Here is a 19,206-nt window from a genome sequence, read left to right on the forward strand (position 1 = left end):
TTTTTTTTAACTTTAAAAAATATGGTTACTAGAAATTTAAAAATCATGCATGTTGCTCACATTGTATTTCTGTTGGACAACTCTTCTCTAGAGGGAAAGGCTAAGAGGGACCTAACTGGCTTCAGGTGGCAAGGCAGGGTGGAAGGCTCTCTAGGGCAGGGCCAAAGGTAGCTTGATGCCGGGGTGGAGGTTGGGGGTAGGAGGGGAGTGGGGGCTGGAAGAGGGCAGAGACAACTCGACCTGGCAATGTTGAGAATGTGTTTCATGGGGCCGGCCGTGTCTGCTGTGTGTATCATAAGGCTCAGGTGTCTCTGCACCCCTCCATACCCTCTGTGCCCTCCTCCCCCATCTTCCTTAGGTGCTGGCAGAGTGGGTCTCACCTCCAGCGGTATAACCACCACTGGACCAGAAGCTTCTCCAGCACACAGATCGTGTCTTATTTCTCTTTGTATTCTCAGTATCAACATCACGTATAAAGACACTTAGCAAGTTTTGCCGACAGAGGGACCGGCAGTCCAAATGCTGTTTGCTTTAGTGGGCTGACACATGTGTGTTGGGACAGGTCCCCCGAGGGGGGCGGGATGTGAAGGGGAGCGGCTACAGCCTGCTGGGGGAGGGGAGTCCTCATCCCCTCATCCCTGGGGAAGTGCAGGGGGTGCCCCTCGGAAATGGACAGGAGCATTGTCTGTGTCAATCCTGGGTCTAAGGAAGACCCAACGCAGCCAAAAAGAAAATAAATAAATAAATAAATAAATAAATAAAACAAAACCTAAGCAGGGAACACCCAACATTGGCTCAGTGAATTTCAGAACCGCCATGGACCAGCGATTCCTTTGTACCTCTCCTGTTACCCTCCCCTGTTACTTTTTGAGCAGAAATGTCTGTAGCTGTTGTCCTGCCACGGTATGCTGTGTGTGGGCAGGCAGATAACTTGCATCTTTAGTTGTACAGACCAGGTAAGAGGAATACCTAAAGGAAACTCATCTACACCTAAACCTGATTTAGATGAGATTCTGGACCCTGAGCTTTAGGGTGTCTTGGGAGGGAAGTGAATGTATCTTGCAGGTGCAATGGACATGAGTCATTGAGGGACAGAGGACAACGTGGACAGACTCTAAGGTGACCCACATGATCCCACCTCCTGGTACTCACACCATTGTATAACCCCCTGTCCTTGGGTGTGGGCAGGGCCCGTGCCTTGCTTCTAATCAATAAAGCACAGCAAAGATGATGGTATATATGTGATTAGGCATCCAGAGTATGTAACATCCATGATCGTTACACTGGTCTTGCTAGAGCACTGACTCCCTTGCTGGCTTTGAAGAAGGAGGCTGCCGTGTTGCGATCTGCCATATGGAGAGGGCCATACAGCAAGGAGCTGGGAGACACATCCAGCTGACGTCCAACAAGAACTGAGGCCTTCCGTCCAGCAGTCGGCAAGGAATGAAGGCTGCCCCTAGATGAGGACCCAGCCCTGGCCCACAGTCTGACTGCAGTCTTACGGAGGACCCAGTTAAGCTGTGCCCACACTCCCGGTCTTCAGAAGTTATGAGCTGATGTGTGCTGTTTGACGCTGCTAAGTTTCCGATCATTTGTTCCTAGCAGTAGAGAACTGACACCGCCTACCAGCCCTCCTCAATCTGAGCCTCACCTGCACCTCTCTGACCTCATCTCCAGCCACTGCGCCCCTGGCTCACTCCACAGTAGCCACAGGGCCTGCTTGCTGGTCTCCAAAACCGCCAGGCAAGCATCTGCCTCCCAGCCGTGGCATTTGCTGTTCCCTGTTCCTGGAATGCTCTTCCTGCACTTAAAAGCAGGACTCACTCCCTTGCCCCCTTCAGATTATTGCTAAAGTTTTGCCATCACAGTGAGGCCTTCCATGGGCACCCTTTTAAAAATTGCAACCCACCTCTGCCCCAACTCCCATACTCCCTACCCCTCTTTCTTCTTTATTTTTCTCCAATTCTTTTTAAAAATCATTTTGGCTTGTTTTTTTGTTTTTTACTGTTGCATCCCCAGATCATAGGAGGTGCTCATCAAATACTAGCAGAGAAGTTAAATGAACCAGGGAGATTGGTGGAGCCTGCAGCAAGGATAAGGTTAAAGTTAAGATAACAAAGAGGAAGAGACTGAGGCTGGAGGGCATTTTCTGGCTGTCAGATGTCTGCAGAGTCCAACTTCGGACATGCTTTTCCCGGAAACACTCCTCATTATATAAAATATGATTCTGGGAATTCCCTGGCGGTCCAGTGGTTAGGACTCCGCACTCTCATTGCCGAGGGCTGAGATTGCATCCCTGGTCGGGGGAAACTAAGATCGCACAAGCAGTGCAGCGCAGCGCAGCCAAAGAAAAAGAAAAAGAAAAAGAAAATAGGATCCTGGGCTTCCCTGGTGGCGCAGTGGTTGAGAATCTGCCTGCCAATGCAGGGGACACGGGTTCAAGCCCTGGTCTGGGAAGATCCCACATGCCGCGGAGCAACTAGGCCCGTGAGCCATAATTACTGAGCCTGCGCGTCTGGAGCCTGTGCTCCGCAACCAGAGAGGCCGCGATAGTGAGAAGAGGCCTGCGCACCGAGATGAAGAGTGGCCCCCGCTCGCCACACTAGAGAAAGCCCTCGCAGAGAAACGAAGACCCAACACAGCCAAAAATAAATAAATAAATAAATAAAATTAAAAAAAAAAAACAAAAACCTGCTTTGTTTAAAAAAAAAAATTGGATTTGCTTATTAAAAAAAAAGAAAATAGGATCCTCAGGTGGGGAATGGACTGTATAAAATAGCTCTATAAAATAGCAATGACTGGACACATCGAATTACTCCAGGTATGTGAAGAGGCTGACATAACGTTACCCCTGGTGGTCAGTAGTGAAGGAGGTGCCCCTCGTCAGACCCTCGTTATGCTCGCGAAGACACCCAGATTCTCACGTGACCCAGGAACTTGATCCGGATCACTCAGGTATTTCATTACCGATCTAGGAATCAGAAAGGAGGTCTCCGGGCTCACCGTCCGCAGCTGGAGAAAGCGTCTCACGGGAAGTTTCCCTAGGAGCCCGGTCCCCTGGAGTAGAAAGCAGCAGCCGTAGGTCCAAACCCAGCTCTGCCACCAAAGTGCCACATATCCTGGGGCACATGCTCCAGCTGGGAGAGGAGCTGAATGCGGCCACTTTCTGACCAGGCAGAGATGAGGGAGCGAGCTGCTGTTTGCCAGGTGCTAGGGGCCCCGGGTCGACACACAGAAGGGAGGGCAAGAGGCTCCCACCACGGAGAAGCAGGCCCCCCTGCAGCTGGAGATTTTCCGCCGCAGCAGATCTCACCGTGGCTCTCCGGGTGTCTGACAGGCCCAGGCAGAACCCCCAACCCTGGCCTGTCATCTTGCAAGGGCTCCCTTGGGTACCGTAGGGAGGGGGGCTGGTGGAGGGAATATGGCTGGTTTAGGGCGGTGCCAGCGCAGCGATCCCAGACCCTCGGGGATCGGTGATGGGCGAGAAGCGTCATTTTCATACGCAGAGAACAGCACACGGTTTTTCAGATCCGGGCCCAGTCCTCAAGGTCACTGCCTTTCTTCCTCAAAGAATAGGAGTTGGGGTGCTTCTCCTTGCTTGGTGACCACGCTCAGCCATGGGCCCAGGCCTGGTTGATGGCTCTGGGTTCAAGCCCCAGCTTTCCTCCTTAGTACTGTGTGATCTTAGGGAAGGTACTTCACTTCTCTGAGCCTCGTTTTTCTCACATGCAAGATGGGGGTAATGACACCTGTTGCCTGTTGGTAAGATTAGCAGCCACCCACCCTGCCACACACATGCTCTTTTCTTCTCACTCTATCCTTTTCACTTAGTGAATCTTATCTATACTCATGGCTTCAGTTTAGAAATTGTGGGTTTTTTTTTTTTAAGGTTTAAGTTACATGCAGTAAAATTCACAATTTCCGTGTACAGCTCTGAGAGCTTTGACATGCGTATAGCTGTGTAACCACCATCACCATCAAGGTACAGAGCAGTCCCACCACTCCCGCAAAACCCACGCCCTCACCCCCACCTCTTGTAGTCAGTTCTCCCCCCCTCTGTGCTCCAGGCTGCCACTGATCTGATTTCCATCACTAAAGATTACTTTTGCCTGTTCTGGCATGTCACGTAAATTGAATTATGCATATGTACTCTTTTATATCTGATTTCTTTCCCTAAGTATAATATTTCTGAGATTCATCCATTTTGTTACATGTAGCTGTAGTTTGTTTCTTTTTGTTGACAGTATTTCATTGCGTGGATTCCATTGCACGGATTCCAGTTGCATGGATACCCACAATTTGTTCATCCATTCACAACTGAAGCACATTTGGTTTGTTTCATTTTGGGGTTGTTATGAATAATGCTGCAGTGAACATTATTTGCAAGTCTTTGTGTGGACAAATGTTTTTATTTCCGTAGGACAATTATCGAGAAGTGCAATTGCCAGGTTGTACGCTAAGTATATGTTTAACTTTTGAAGAAACTGCCTGTTTTCCAAAGTGGTTGTGCAATTTCACATGTCCACCAGTAATGGGTGAAAGTTCTGGTTGTTCCACATCCTGGCCAGCATTTAATTTTGTCAGCCTTAAAAAATTTTTGCCATTCTAGTGAAATGGCACCTCATTATGGTTTTAATTTTGCATTTCTTTAATGACTAATGATGTTGAGCGCTTTTTATGTACATACTGGCCATTTGGAGAACTTGTGAGCTGCCTATTCCAGCCCTTTGCATGGCTGTAGTTTTTATCAGCTGTTCTCCAGACCTCACTTCTGGGTCCTGGATGAAGATGCCAGTGGCATTCTTGATACTCTGCTGGGACGCCTCAAAGGGAACTTAACTGAACATAAAGGTAAACTCATAACCTTCCCCCTCACCCTTCCTCCATTCTCCAACCTTGGGCTCCATCGCTGATACACGTCTTAGTAAATGACCTCACCGCCCACACAGCGGCACAGACCAGAAGCCTAGGAGTCGTTCCCCGTACCCACTCTCCTCTATTCTCCCCCCCTCCATCCACGCCATCACTTTTCCTCCTCCCTGCCTCTTAAATCCATTCAATCCTCTCTCCCCACTGTAGCCTAAGCCACCATCCTCTCTCCCCACTGTAGCCTAAGCCACCATCCTCTCTCCCCTCTGTAGCCTAAGCCACCATCCTCCCTCACCTGGATTATTGCAATAGCCTCCTTTCTAACTAGTCTTTCTCCCTTCAGGATGTTCTAACATTTGTCGATGAAATTCAATTAATTATCAAGTTAAGAAGAAAAAAAGGGATTTTATTCGAGCCAAACTGAGGCTTATTATTATTATCATTTTGGTCGCACTGCGCAGCTTGTGGGATCTTAGTTCCTCGACCAGGGATTGAACCCAGGCCACAGCAGTGGAAGTGCCAAGTCGTAACTAGTGGACCACCAGGAAATTCCCCAAACTGAGAATTATAACCTGGGAAGCAGATTCTCATAAAGATCTGAGAACTGTTCCGCCTGTTAGAAGTGGAAGGCACAGTCATACACATTTTCGAGATAAAGGACTGTACATCAAAATGACACACTGATGTTTTACATAAAGCTCACCAAGGATACATAGTCCAGGTAAGTGCATACAAAGCGAGCAGCAAGTCGCCATGACCCCCTGCAGAGCTGGGAAAGAACGTTCTTCTTTTAAGAAGTTACATTGCTAGCATCAGAAGAAAGAAAAAAAATTGATCTCCACAGCTAAGAAGGCACTCCCATCTTTGAAAAGTTTTGATTAATGTGTAATGCAGGTGCACACTGCACATTAGGGAGGGAGGGAGGAGGCCCAAACAAACACACAGAGAGAATTTTATGTTGTTTAATTTTTTCTTGTCCTGCCTTAAAATATAATTTTTTTTTTTGGCCCCGCTGCATGGCATGTGGGATCTTAGTTCCCTGACCAGGGATCGAACCTGTACCCTCTTCAGTGGAAGCACGGAATCCTAACCACTGGACCGCCAGGGTTTTATTTCATCACACTGTAACAGTGAAAGAACTTTTTAAAAACAGATATGAGGGTTTCCCCGGTGGCACAGTGGTTAAGAATCCGCCTGCCAATGCAGGGGACACGGGTTCGAGCCCTGGTCCAGGAAGATCCCACATGCCATGGAGCAACTAAGCCTGTGCGCCACAACTACTGAGCCTGCGCTCTAGAGCCCGTGAGCCACAACTAAGGAAGCCCACACGCCTAGATCCCATGCTCCGCAACAAGAGAACCCACTGCAATGAGAAGCCTGCACACCGCAACAAAGAGTGGCCCCCGCTCGCAGCAACTAGAGAAAGCCCGCGCACAGCAACGAGGACCCAACGCAGCCAAAAATAAACAAATAAATAAATTTATTAAAAAAACCCAAAACAAAACAGATTTGATCCCATTTACTCTCCTATTTAAATACTTTGTGTGTGTGTGTGTGTGTGTGTGTGTGTGTGTGTGTGTGTGTGTGTGCCGGGAATTCTATTTAGATTTTTTGTTTGTTTGTTTCTTAATTTTTATTTTTTGGCCATGCCATGTTGCCTGCGGAATCTTAGTTCCCTGGCCAGGGATCGAACCCCACCCCCCCCACCCCCCCCACCCCACCCCACCCCCGCCATGCAGTGGAAGCATGGAGTCTTAACCACTGGACCGCCAGGGAAGTCCCCTGTTTAGATTCTTAATGGCTTTCTATAACTTCTAGGAGAAAGATCAATTCCTAATGGGATTTATAAGACTGGGCCATGTTCCAGCCAGGTGGCTTTCTTTTCCTGGGATGCCAGTCTCTCTCTTGCCTCAGGGCCTTTGCACATGCTGTCCCCTCTGTCTGGAACAGTCATTCCTTGTTCTTTACTTCACTAACACCTGCTTACTCTTCACATTTCTGTTCACACATCACTTCCTCAGGGAAGTCTCCCCTGACCCCAAGGCTAGTTTAGGTCCTGCTACTACATGCCCTGAGGGAGCCCTATAATATTTTTACTTAGCACTGATCAGCTTATAATGATGTATTTCTAGGATCATTTGGTTAACCTGTGTTTCTCTCACTAGACTAGTAGGCTCTATGACGACGTGGACTGTATTTTGTAGATCCTGTGTCCCTGGTACCTCACCCCAGGGCTGCCATGTAATGTGTGGGCCCCATGTAAAATGAAAATGCAGGGCCCTGTTCAAGAAGTAGGAAAAAAGTGTCATTAAAGGTAGTAAAATATACAGCTTTTTCTTTTCTCCCGTGTTCTCTTTCTCTCGACTTGTCATAGTATTTTTTAAAAAAATTTGTTTTTGATTGTAGTTGCCTTACAGTGTTGTATTAGTTTCTGGTGTATAACAAAGTGATTCAGTTATATTATATATATTTTCCATTATATATCTAATGGAAAAGAATCTTAAAAAGAATATATCTATATGTATCTAGATATATTCTTTCAAGATTCTTTTCCATTATAGTTTATTTTTTAAAATATTTTATTGAAGTATAGTTTGTCATAGTACTTTTATTTGCTCTTTCATGTTATCCAAAGTTAAAAGGTTAAAAAATAAATTTAAATTATCGTCACGAATTTTCATTCATCTTTATACTGTATGTTGCAAATTTTAAATGGAAATATGAGCCTTTAGCTGCTATGTGGAATCACCAAAGTCACACAGTTCACGGCGGGTTCATGTGTATGTATTTCATTCTTACGGGAGCAGTGGACGTGCTGCATGAACGAACTCGGATGTTTCTCTATCCCTCCTGACGTGCGCCATTCCACCCCAACACTCCGCCTCTGGTCACTGATGACTCAGGCAGGGCTGCAAGGAAAGGGAGCTGGCGGCTGCTCTGTCTTTTCCTTTCCTTCCGTGTAACCATTTTCAGCCTAAGCGTTGGTTAATAGGGACGTAACATCAGTAGCAAAGGATGTGATAAGGTTCCTTGGTCATTTGTGTCTCTTCGAATGTCACTGCCTTCTTTCTGCGCACAGAGCCAGCTCTGCGTTGGATGGACTGTGTGGCCTCTCCAGCCTGTGGGCGCCCCACCCGTCAGTCGTGGACCTGACAGCCCTCCCTCCTGCACTGACTTGAGTCTCCCTGCGCTGCCCCCATGGCGTGTGTCCCCTGGAGCTCCCTGCTCATGGGGTGTCGAGAAGGCTGCACGGGAGTGGGCTGAAGGCACAGGACACACTCGCGTGACTCGTCTCCTGTCCGTGTGCGCGCTCCCCTGCACTGGACTTCCCTGACAACCTTACAAAACACCAACGTCAAGGCAAAATGATTAACCATTTCAAGATGCTGACAGCACAGCATTAAACCAAATGCGGGGTCCTTCTGAGCATAGGACCCTGTGTCATTTCACAGGTCACATGCTCATGAAGGTGACCCTTCAGAACATACATAGTAGACACTCAAAAAACGTGTTCAATGAATGAGTGAGGGGTGTCACTTGATATAAGAGAAACAGTTCATTTGGTTTTGATAAAAACTAAAGATCTCCCTCTTCCATCACCTTGGAGATGCAACGTAAATGTCAGAGGGGCACCCCTGCCTGGAGTTGCCTGTTTGGGGAGACATGCTTCCTCTCATGTTTCAGAGTGAGAGTGAGAGAAGAGGGGAGAGGGGGCGGAGAAAGGCTGATGGGTCTCTAGACTCGCCTGTCAGTTAATCACTGCACTTTGCACGTACAGCATGTAACACCTTGTAGCCTGTGCTCTTAAGACCTGGCCTCTGTGTGAATTAAGCTTCACAGCTCACTGCCTTCACCCACCACCTCCCCACCTTTCAGCCTCCACCCTCACTCCAAGAGACCCAAAGTTGCTACTTCATCTGCACAGGACCTCTGGGAGCCAGCCTGGAGGGAACGGGGAGTAGAGCAGCTCAGCCAAGGTCAGACCTGCTGGCTGCCGGGTGATGCTGATTCCTTGTCTCTGGCTTTGGCTTGGGTCCACAGCTCGGTTCGTGCAGAAAGATATTTGAGAATTGCAAAGGCCAGGAGGCAGGAGACCTCAGCTCAAGATCTGGCTTTGTTCTACAGCACTCCATCATGTGACCCTTCTCTAGGTCTCTGTCAAATGAGAAAATGAACTAGATAAGTGGTCTACAAGCAGTGTTCCCAGAACCTCCAATGTCTCAAGAATTACACTGGTTGGAGGAAGGAAGAGTCTCCCCAACTTCAGTCATTGGTAATCATCATCATCATCATCACCACCACCATCACCATCATCACCATCATCACCACCATATCATCATCATCACCATCATCATGGCAGACACTCACTGCTCCAGGGGTTATCTTAAGGCTTTAGATGCAGTAACTCATTTAGTAGTCACAATATTCCTATAAGATGGGTTTTAACTGTTACGCCCATCTTCAGATGAGGAAACTGAGGAGCTGAACAGTTAAGTGACTTGCTCCGGGTCACACAGCTAGTAAGTGACGGAGCAAGGACTTAAACCTTGTAGTCTGGCTCTACAGTACACCTACGTAACCACACCATTCCCATTTTATCTAACTACCTGCCTCTCCATTCATCCACCCATCCGAGTTCCACACAAGAGTCTATTTGATAAAGAAGGATTCTTCTGAAAAATTATTAAAAATGATAAAGAGGTGAAAACTACTAAATATTGCCATTCAAACTGGAGAAGCCCCAGGGGGTGGGGTGCTAGGATTGCTTCCCACTTCCTGGGTCATTCTCAGAGCAGCTTCTGTGGGTGGGGCGGGGGGGGGGTTGGTGAGGAAAAGTTGGCAGCAATCAGAAAAAGAGAATATTTCAAAACAATTTGTCAAATGTGACACCCACAGCTTCTGCGGAGACGATGCCATGTGAGAAAGTCAGGCAGTTTGGATGTGGCTTCCTCCCTCCTCCCTCTCTCTCATCTCTCCCTATTCCTGGAAAGGCAGAGCTGGAAGGGGTTAAAAGGGATTGGCTGGTATAATGAGACTTCAGAGGGCTGAACTTGACCCATGGGAGACAGGTCAAGGGAGGCAGATCACAGCTCAACGTAAGCAGAATCTTCCTAGCCATGCTGTCATCCTGAAATTAGACAACCATCTTGTGATGCAGGGACTTGCTTGTCCTGGGAAATCTGGGGCAGAGCCTGGTGATTACGGACGACACGGTGGGATGCTTGCGTTTGGGGGGGAGGGTGTCCTCAGGTAGGTAAGCGCCCAGGCCGTTCTTTCTCCTGGATCCAGTGATTCCACCTCCACCCCGACTCCACAGAGGGACTCCTGAGGTCTGGAGAAAAACAGACCTTGGCCCCAGCTCACGGGCTTGTCAGGGGCAAAGAGGAAGGATTCGAACCAGTAACCAGGGTTCTCAGACCTGTGGCTCCAGCTGGAAGCTTCTCAAATGTTCTCAATGACACCGCACAGCACTCCCTCAAAGAAGGACAGTTCTCTCCATGCCCTTCTCACTCCAGGGCTTTCTGGAGCATCTCTATGCATCTGCCGTGGAGGCTTATGACCTTCTCCAAATTCAAGGCAGGCCTTTTGTTGGGGCTGGAGATGGGGGGGCAATGGCGGAGGGGTGTTCCCACCTTCAGCTGGGCCCACAGGTTCTGTTTGGATCTGGACTTCCCCTAAAACAACGTATTCACCACTTTCCTGTTCACACAGGACATTCACAGATGGCAGCTCGGGGGACAGCGCTACTGACCCCTTCACAGACGGGGCCGGGGATGCGCAGGGAGAGCTACCGTGACTCCAGGGACACCTTTACCACTCCTGCTCCAGGACAGGCAGCGTTCTGTCTACAGCAGGTATCGTGTAGCCACAGCATCCGCACGAGGTCCACCGTACGGGTGAAGGAACGCAGACTCAGAGAAGGTGAGTCATTTCCCCAAGGTCTTATGGGTGGAAGGGGCAGAGTGAGGGTTCAAACCCACAACTGCCTTTTCCAGAATCCAGGTTCTTTTTCCATTCCTAAATCCAGAGGCGCCCCAAGGAAATGGTATCTTGGGAGGATGGGTGTGCGGCTCTCTTCAAGCCAGAAAGCTTGGGATGCCTTCGGAATGGCCCGGAACCTGGCAGGACTGGCCTGATCCATCGGGGGGCAATTAGGGTGACTAGGGCTTCCCCAGCTCAAACCCCGACTGCAGGATGACCTCGGAGGCTCCTTCTGAGGCCCATGCCATGAACTGCACACCCTCAACGGAACTTCACTCTGTGAGACACAGAAACGCCACCTCCTGGGCTGCATTTGAAAGAAGCCCTGTCTGAGGAGACCCAGGGCAGCCTGGCCTGAGGGAGGTCTCGGGCTCTGGCATCTACTAGCCTTGGGAAAGCCACATTATTCCCGTGTGCCCCTGCACCCTTTTCTGTAAAATCGGGTTAATACAAATACTCCATGGGCTTTTTGTGAGGACTAAATGACACTGTGTATCTGTGAAAGTACTTTGTACATGGTATAGCATTACTATATTTATTACTGTATTATATAAGCTTTATTAAAATAAAGCTGATTTTATTGGACACGTGTTCTGTGCCAGACATGGTTCTAAGTGCTTTAACGCTTCACCTCATTTAAGCACACATACAAGTATAAGGGCATTGCTGACCATCCCCTAAAGTATTCTTTCCACGTCCTATCAGGATGTCCGAATATGTGGTGCAGAGGAAAAGGAGGAGGGGCTTAGAATAGGAGACCTGCGTTCCAGTCCTGGTTCTGCCATCATTGGCTGTGTAATGTCAGGAAAGCTACTCACCCTCTCTGAGCCTCACTTGCCACATCTGAAAAATAGACTTGTCTTGCTAACCACTCGCTGAGAATCAAATAAAATGAATACGTGTGATTGTACATCTCATGCACTATTTATCCTTACAATATTCTTACAACCTATGATGGGGATTCAGTTATTATTCCCATTTTACAGTTAAGAAAACCCAGGCCCAGAGAGTGAAATACAAATTCTGGCTAGGACTATCATCACGGTTATTATATAATAAGGCAAACCCCTGTGAAAACAGACCCAAAAGGTCACTGGAAGAGGCTGTGTTTGCTTTACTTCCTTGTAGGCTGATAGCCTGATTTATTTCCAGTCCGGGCAACAAAATACATAAGAAGCATGTGTGAGCCCGAGTTCTGGTTTGTACGGAGCCCAGAGGCAGAGGGTTGGACGAAATGCTCCCAAATGCCCTCTCTAATTATCTGGCATCCATTGAATCTCGTGGGCTGGAGCAGACACCGCCACTGTTTCTTCCCCAGCCCCACCTGCCCATCTGGCGAGCTGTCCAGTCAGAGCTGTGTGTGAAATCTGTGGGTCTTCTGTGCTGAAGTGAGAGGATTCCCACCCCACTCATCCCCCACCGTGCGAGGCATCGTGTGGACAGAGGTGGCAGCACCTTCTGATCTTGTCAGGTCGTTGAGGGAGAAGAAAGGCACAAATTCACACCCTGGGCCAGAAAAACTGAATCCCTTGCTGTCCATTGGGCATCAAAGCCCTCATCAGTATTCCTTCCGCTCTTACCAAGTTACCCTAGAATTATGATTTACCAACATATATGTCATAGCTAAGAGGGAAGTCTTAAAACCTCACCTCCTTCAGGAAGTCTTCCTGAACTGATCTCAATGTTGAAACATTTTATTGTTGATTATGCATACACGTAGAAAAGTACATACACACACCACACACACACACAATTTAACCAAGTGTCCTACCATGTCATTTTAAAAGAGACATCGGAGGGACTTCCCTGGCGGTCCAGTGGTTAAGACTCTGTGCTTCCACTGCAGGGGGTGCGGGTTCGATCCCTGGTCGGGGAACTAAGATCCTACATGCTGCACGGCATGGCCAAAATATAAAATAAGTAAGAAAACAAAAGAGACATCGGAGGCTCCAGGGGGTAAAGTGCCATTTTCTGAGGCTGAATTCTTCCCTTCGACTAAGCATAACTGCTCGCTGTGTCCTCTCTCACCGCTCCCAACCACTACCTTATTCTTCCACTGAACACATATCTGGAATATTGGCCCAAGGCCCTGGGATGAGGGCAGATCAGGCGTGGGGTGGGTGCCCAGATTTATAAGGCACTAATTCTTGCCCTTGAGGAGTTTGCAGTCTAGGAGGAGAAGACAACTACATGGATAACCAGATAACAGAGAGAGTGGCTAAGGTCAGAGAGAGGGAGACGTCAAGGTGCTATGAGAATCCAAAGGAAGAAGAGGATGGAAGATGCTCACGGTGTGAGTGGTATTCATACTGAATCTTGATGGGATGGGATCTGGACGTGCAGGGATTCAGAATGAGGAAGAGCACTTTACACAAAACAGAAAATACCAGGAAGATGGACTTCCCTGGCGGTCCAGTGGTTAGGACTCCGTGCTTTCACTGCCAACTGCCCAGGTTCAATGCCTGGTCGGGGAACTAAGATCCTGCAAGCCGCGTGGTGCGGCAAAAAAAAAAAAAAAAGTGTCCTGAAAGGGGAAGAGTAATCTCTTCCTCCCTTCCCAGCCATCCTCAGAGGGTGGATTGAGGATGACATGATAATGAACATGAAGGTGTCTTGTGAACTGGAAAGGCATTCCCTTTACTGCCCTCCAGCCCAGGAGCTCTCCACCTTAAGGTGCATCAGAATCACCTGGGGTGCTCGTTAAACATGTAGTTTTTGGCTTCCAGCCATAAAAAAATTGGCCAGAAGCCAAGAACTGGGGCTGCATTTGCCCTTCTTCTATCAACGGCTAGAAAATTGTTATATTCCAGTATACACATATATTTAAAAACCAATTTTCAGACATTGGAAAACTAGCTGCACAGGGCTATGGTTCCTGAGAAAAGGAATGCAAACTAGGTGAGCCCCGATCGCCCTGCCTTGCCGCCTGGGAGGGACTTTCAAGATTGCTATGCAGGGAGGGGGACCAAAGCAGAGCATGACAATCTCTCTGAGTTGAGGTCACAGACACTGGAGCTTGGGGAGGCTGAGGTGGCCGGAATTTACAGGGCAGAGTTAGAGAAGAAGGAGTTATATGAAGAAAGAGCTCCAGGAATCCGCAGAGAGCCCCCTTGAGTCTGTTGCTAAACACTGAACTGTACACATCCAGGGTAAAACTCTACAAGACTCAGCACATAATGACGGGGTTTAAGCTGAACAATTCTCAGGGCTCACACAGGCTGGAAGAGATTAGAGCTCTGACCAGCCAGATTGAAGAGACCTTGATGGTGTCCGATCAGATGACAGAGTGATCGCACCATAGCAGTAGGGATAGATTAGCCCTAGAATGATTACTCTAGACTGGCCCTTCAAAAAAGCTTAAAAACTAGTCTTGAAAGGACCAAGTGGATCCACAGGTAACTTAACTACTTGCAAAAACAAAGCCCAACACTCTTTAAAGGAAAACAACAAAATCCAGCACTCAACAAAGTCACATTCAGAATGTCCCGCATAGCATAAAACAATTACTAGATATGTGAAGAAGCAGGAAAATGAGACCCAAACTAGGAGAAAAACATAAACATAATGAGGTGAGAAATGTAAGACATAAAAAAAGAACTAAGTGGAACTTCTAGGGGTGAAACTATCCTCACAAAGCTCAGAGGGAAAAAAAGACTGGGAAAAAAAAAAAAAAAAAGAATAGAGACTCAGTGACCTGTGGAATAATATCAATCAGTTTGGATAGTTTCTGTTGCTATATCTTTAAGTTTATTGATTTTTAAAATTCTGTAGTGTTTATCTGCTTTAATACCACCCAGTAAAACTTTCATTTTAGATACTGTATTTTCACCACTAAATGCTATCTATAAGAAAAAAGACTTTAAATTTAAAGACACAGATAAATTTAAAGGATGGGAAAAAATGTAACATGCTGTATTAGTTTTCTGTGGCTGCCATAACAAATGATCACAAATGTAGTGGTTTAAGCCATTCAAATGTATTATCTTACAGTTCTGTAAGTTAGAAATCCAACATGGGTCTCCCTGGGCTAAAATCAAGGCATCGGCAGGGCTGCATTCCTTTCTGAAAGCTCTAGGGGAAAATCAGTTACTTTGCCTTTTCTAGAGATGACCCACATTCCTTGGCTCATGGCCTCTTCCTCCATCTTCAAAGCAAATAAAGTAGGTCTAGTTCTTCTCACATCACACTACTCTGACCATTCTTTTGTTGTCATGTCTCCATGTGCCTACAGCCAGGAAAGGCTCTCTGCCTTTAAGGAATCAGGTGGTTAGATTTGGCACACCTGGATAATCCATGACAATCTTCCCATCTCAAGGTATTAATTTTAATGGCATCTGCAAAGTCCCTTTTGCCATGTAAGGTAACATATTCATAGGTTCCCAGGGGTAGGATATGAACATTTTGGGGAGCTATTAGTCTGCCTATCACACATGCAAACATTAACAATGAGAAAGCTGGAGTGGCTACCAGACACTTGCACATGAAACGTTCATCAAAACAGGCTGTAGCCTGGACCATATAAAAGGCCCAGAAGTTTCAATAAATGTAAAAGAGATTGAACTCACACAGAGTATGTTCTCTGACCACAAAGGAATTAAATTAGAAACCAGTAATGGAAACATTTGGAAGTAACGAGGGAAATTACAAAATATTTTGCACTGAGTGAAAATGAAAACAAAATTTGTGGGATTCAGCAAAAACAGTGGTGGGTGGGAACTTTAGAGCTTTAAGTGCTTATATTAAAAAAGGAGAAAGGTCCAAAGTCAATAATCAAAGCTTCTGGGACTTCCCTGGTGGTGCAGTGGTTAAGAATCCGCCCGCCAATGCAGGGGACACGGGTTGGAGCCCTGGTCCAGGAAGATCCCACATGCCGTGGAGCAACTAAGCTCGTGTGCCACAACTACTGAGCCTGTGCTCTAGAGCCTGTGAGCCACAACTACTGAGCCCGTGTGCCACAACTACTGAAGCCAGTGCGCCTAGAGCCCGTGCTCTGCAACAAGAGAAACCACTGCAATGAGAAGCCCACGCACCGCAACGAAGAGTAGCCCCCGCTCGCCGCAGCTAGAGAAAGCCCGTGTGCAGCCATGAAGACCCAACACAGCCAAAAATAAATAAATATATAAAATTTTAAAAAGATTAAAAAAAAAGGCTAATAGGAAAATATTATAAACAACTTCATGCCAATAAGTTTGACTCTTCAGATGAAATGGACACGTTCTTAAAAGACACTTATATCTACTTCCTATTGCTGCTGTTTACCACAAAGATGGTGACTTTTTTTTTTGGTCGCGCCGCACGGCTTGCAGGATCTTAGTTCCCCAGGGACTGAACCCAGGCCCACAGCAGTGAAAGTGCCAAGTCCTAACCACTAGACCACCAGGGAATTCCCCCATTTAAAACAACACAAATTTACCATCCATCTTAGAGTTCCGGAAGCCAAAAGTCCAAAATGCATCTCACCTCGCTAGAGCCAAGGTATTGGCAGGATTGCATTCCTTCTGAAGGCTCTGGAGAATTTGTTTCCCTCCCTTTTCCAGCTTCTGCATTCCTTGCCTTCTGGCTTCCAGACAGCAATTGCCTCACTGTGACCTCTGCTTCTGTTGTCACATCTCCTCTCTGACACTCTTGCCTCCCTCTTACAAAGACTCTTGTGATTACACTGGACCCATCAGATAATCCAGAATAATCTTCCCAATTCAAGATCCTTAACTTTACCGCATACTTAAAGTTGCTTTTGCCATATAAGTTAACATATTCACAGGTTTTGGCGATTAAGACAAAGGCATCATTGGGAGGTCATTCTGCCTACCAGAGACACAAATTGCCAAAATGGATACACAAAGAAAGAGAATGTTGAATAGCCCCGTATCTACTAAAGAACTTGAATTTGTGGTTTAAAATCTTCCCATAAAGAAACCTCCAGGCTGGGATGGCTTCAGTGGTGAATTATGTCAAACATTTAAGGAAGAAATGGAACTTGACTCATCATACCAAACACAAAAATTAACCTGAAATGGATCATAGGCCTAAACGTAAAAGCATAAACAATAAAACTTCTAGAAGAACACATAGAATATGTTTTTGGCCTTGGGACAGGCAAAGAATTTTTGATAGGACACAAAAAGCATGAACTATAAAAGAAAGAAAGAAATTTTTCTTCATCAAAATAAAAACCTCATCAAAAGGCAATGTTAAGAAAACAAAGGTAAGCCACAGACTGGAGAAAATATTTGCAATGCATACATCTGGCCAAGACTACTTTCCATAATAAATAAAGAACTCTTACAACTCAAAAATAAGACAAACAATTCACTAGAAACAGTGGGTAAAGAAGATAATGGCCAAATGGCCAAAAGCACATGAGAAGATACTCAACAGCATTAGTCAATAGGGAAATACTTACTAAAGCCATATTAATATACTCCTGATTGATAAAGTAAAAAAAAAAGGCTAAAAATACCAAGCGTTAGCAAGGATGTGAAACATCTGAACCTCTCACATACTGCTGGTCAGAATAAAAAATTGTACAACCACTTTGGAAAACAATCTGACAGTTTCTTTTTTTTTTTTATAAATTTATTTATTTATTTATTTATTTTTGGTTGTGTTGGGTCTTCGTTTCTGTGCGAGGACTTTCTCTAGTTGCGGCGAGCGGGGGCCACTCTTCATCGCGGTGCGCGGGCCTCTCACTATCGCGGCCTCTCTTATTGTGGAGCACAGGCTCCAGACGCGCAGGCTCAGTAGTTGTGGCTCACGGGCCCAGTTGCTCCGTGGCATGTGGGATCTTCCCAGACCAGGGCTCGAACCCGTGTCCCCTGCATTGGCAGGCGGATTCTCAACCACTGCACCACCAGGGAAGCCCTGACAGTTTCTTACTAAGTTAAATATATATATATTTAGTATATGACTTGGCAACTCCAATTCTAGATTTTTCCTTCTGATAAGACACATGTAACATAAAACATGAAACATATAAAAACATATGTCTACACAAAGACTTGTCCTTTAATGATCATAGCAGCTTTACTCAAGATAACCAAAACCTGGAAACAACTAAAATGTCCATTAATAGGTGAGTAGAAAAATTATGGTATACCCATACCATAGAAGACTACTCAGAAATAAAAAGGAACAAACTATTGATACCTATAAGAGAATAGATGAACCTCAAAAGTATTATGCTGTGGGAAAAAAAAGGAGACACAAAAGAGTATATACTCTATGATTGCCATTTACATGAAATTCTAGAACAGGCAAAACTAATCTGTCTTGACAGAAAGCCGATCAGTGGTTGACCGGGGATGAGGGTGACGGCAATTGACTGCAAAGGGGCATGAGGTAGTAACCTCATTTTTTGCAGTGATGGAAATTTTGATTAAATGGTGTATATATTTGTCAAAATTCATTGAACTGTGCACTCAAAGTGGGTACATACTATTACATGTGAGTTGTAACCCAATAAAGCTTTCTTTAAATGAAACAAAAAAAGTTAAAAATATGAAAACACTTGGGCCCCATTCCAAGTGATTCCAACACAGCAGGACTAATAAGAGGCCCAGAAATCTGCATTTTAAACAAGCTCCATAGAGAATTATGCTGCAGGCTGTTTCGCTTATAGAAATAGTATTGGTTTCTATGAACACCCAACTCTTATTTAGACAACAAATCAACTAGGCAAGCAAAGAAAATTCAGAAGAAAAGTGCTTGAGTTTTTGTGGGCCCTCATTCCACCCCTCAACCTCCATTCCTCAGCTGGAATACTGGTCACTACCAAAGCATCCTCCTGGAAGCTGGCTCAGCTGTGGCTAAGCTTCCTTCATGCATTCTTTACAAAAGGAAGTCTGCTAGGAAAATGAATGGGAGGAAAGCAAAATAAAAACACAAGTGCAGAGAAACCAATGTATTTATTTGCAGAGCACAGATCCTTTCCCATAATGTCACTCAAGTCTGGCACCAGATGGGCTTGGCTGGCCCAGCTCACGGGACACGTGGTACCAACAGATATGCCTACTCTGGGGGGGGGGGGGGAAGAGCAGGTCCATAGGGAGGCTGGTGGCCCACCTGTGTGCAAGATACAACAGTACAACAGATATGCTAAGGGTACTCATAGCCCAGAGGAAAGGGTCATTTTTTTGCCAGACTGCATTGAACGGAGGTGCTCTATTTCCATTCCTTAGTCTTTTCCTGCTGCCTGACATAGCTCCCCTACCTTCCTCTGTTCTGCTTGAAGCACTTCCCATCCTTCAAGGCCCAGCTTGACTAAGACCTCCTCCTTATCAGATCACCATAGTCAAACACAACTTCCCACTCCCCTGAACTCCTATGGCACTTGGCTTGAAGAGCTCTTACAGAAAT

Source organism: Eubalaena glacialis, chromosome 11 (assembly GCF_028564815.1).
Source record: "Eubalaena glacialis isolate mEubGla1 chromosome 11, mEubGla1.1.hap2.+ XY, whole genome shotgun sequence".
Lineage (NCBI taxonomy): Eukaryota > Metazoa > Chordata > Mammalia > Artiodactyla > Balaenidae > Eubalaena > Eubalaena glacialis.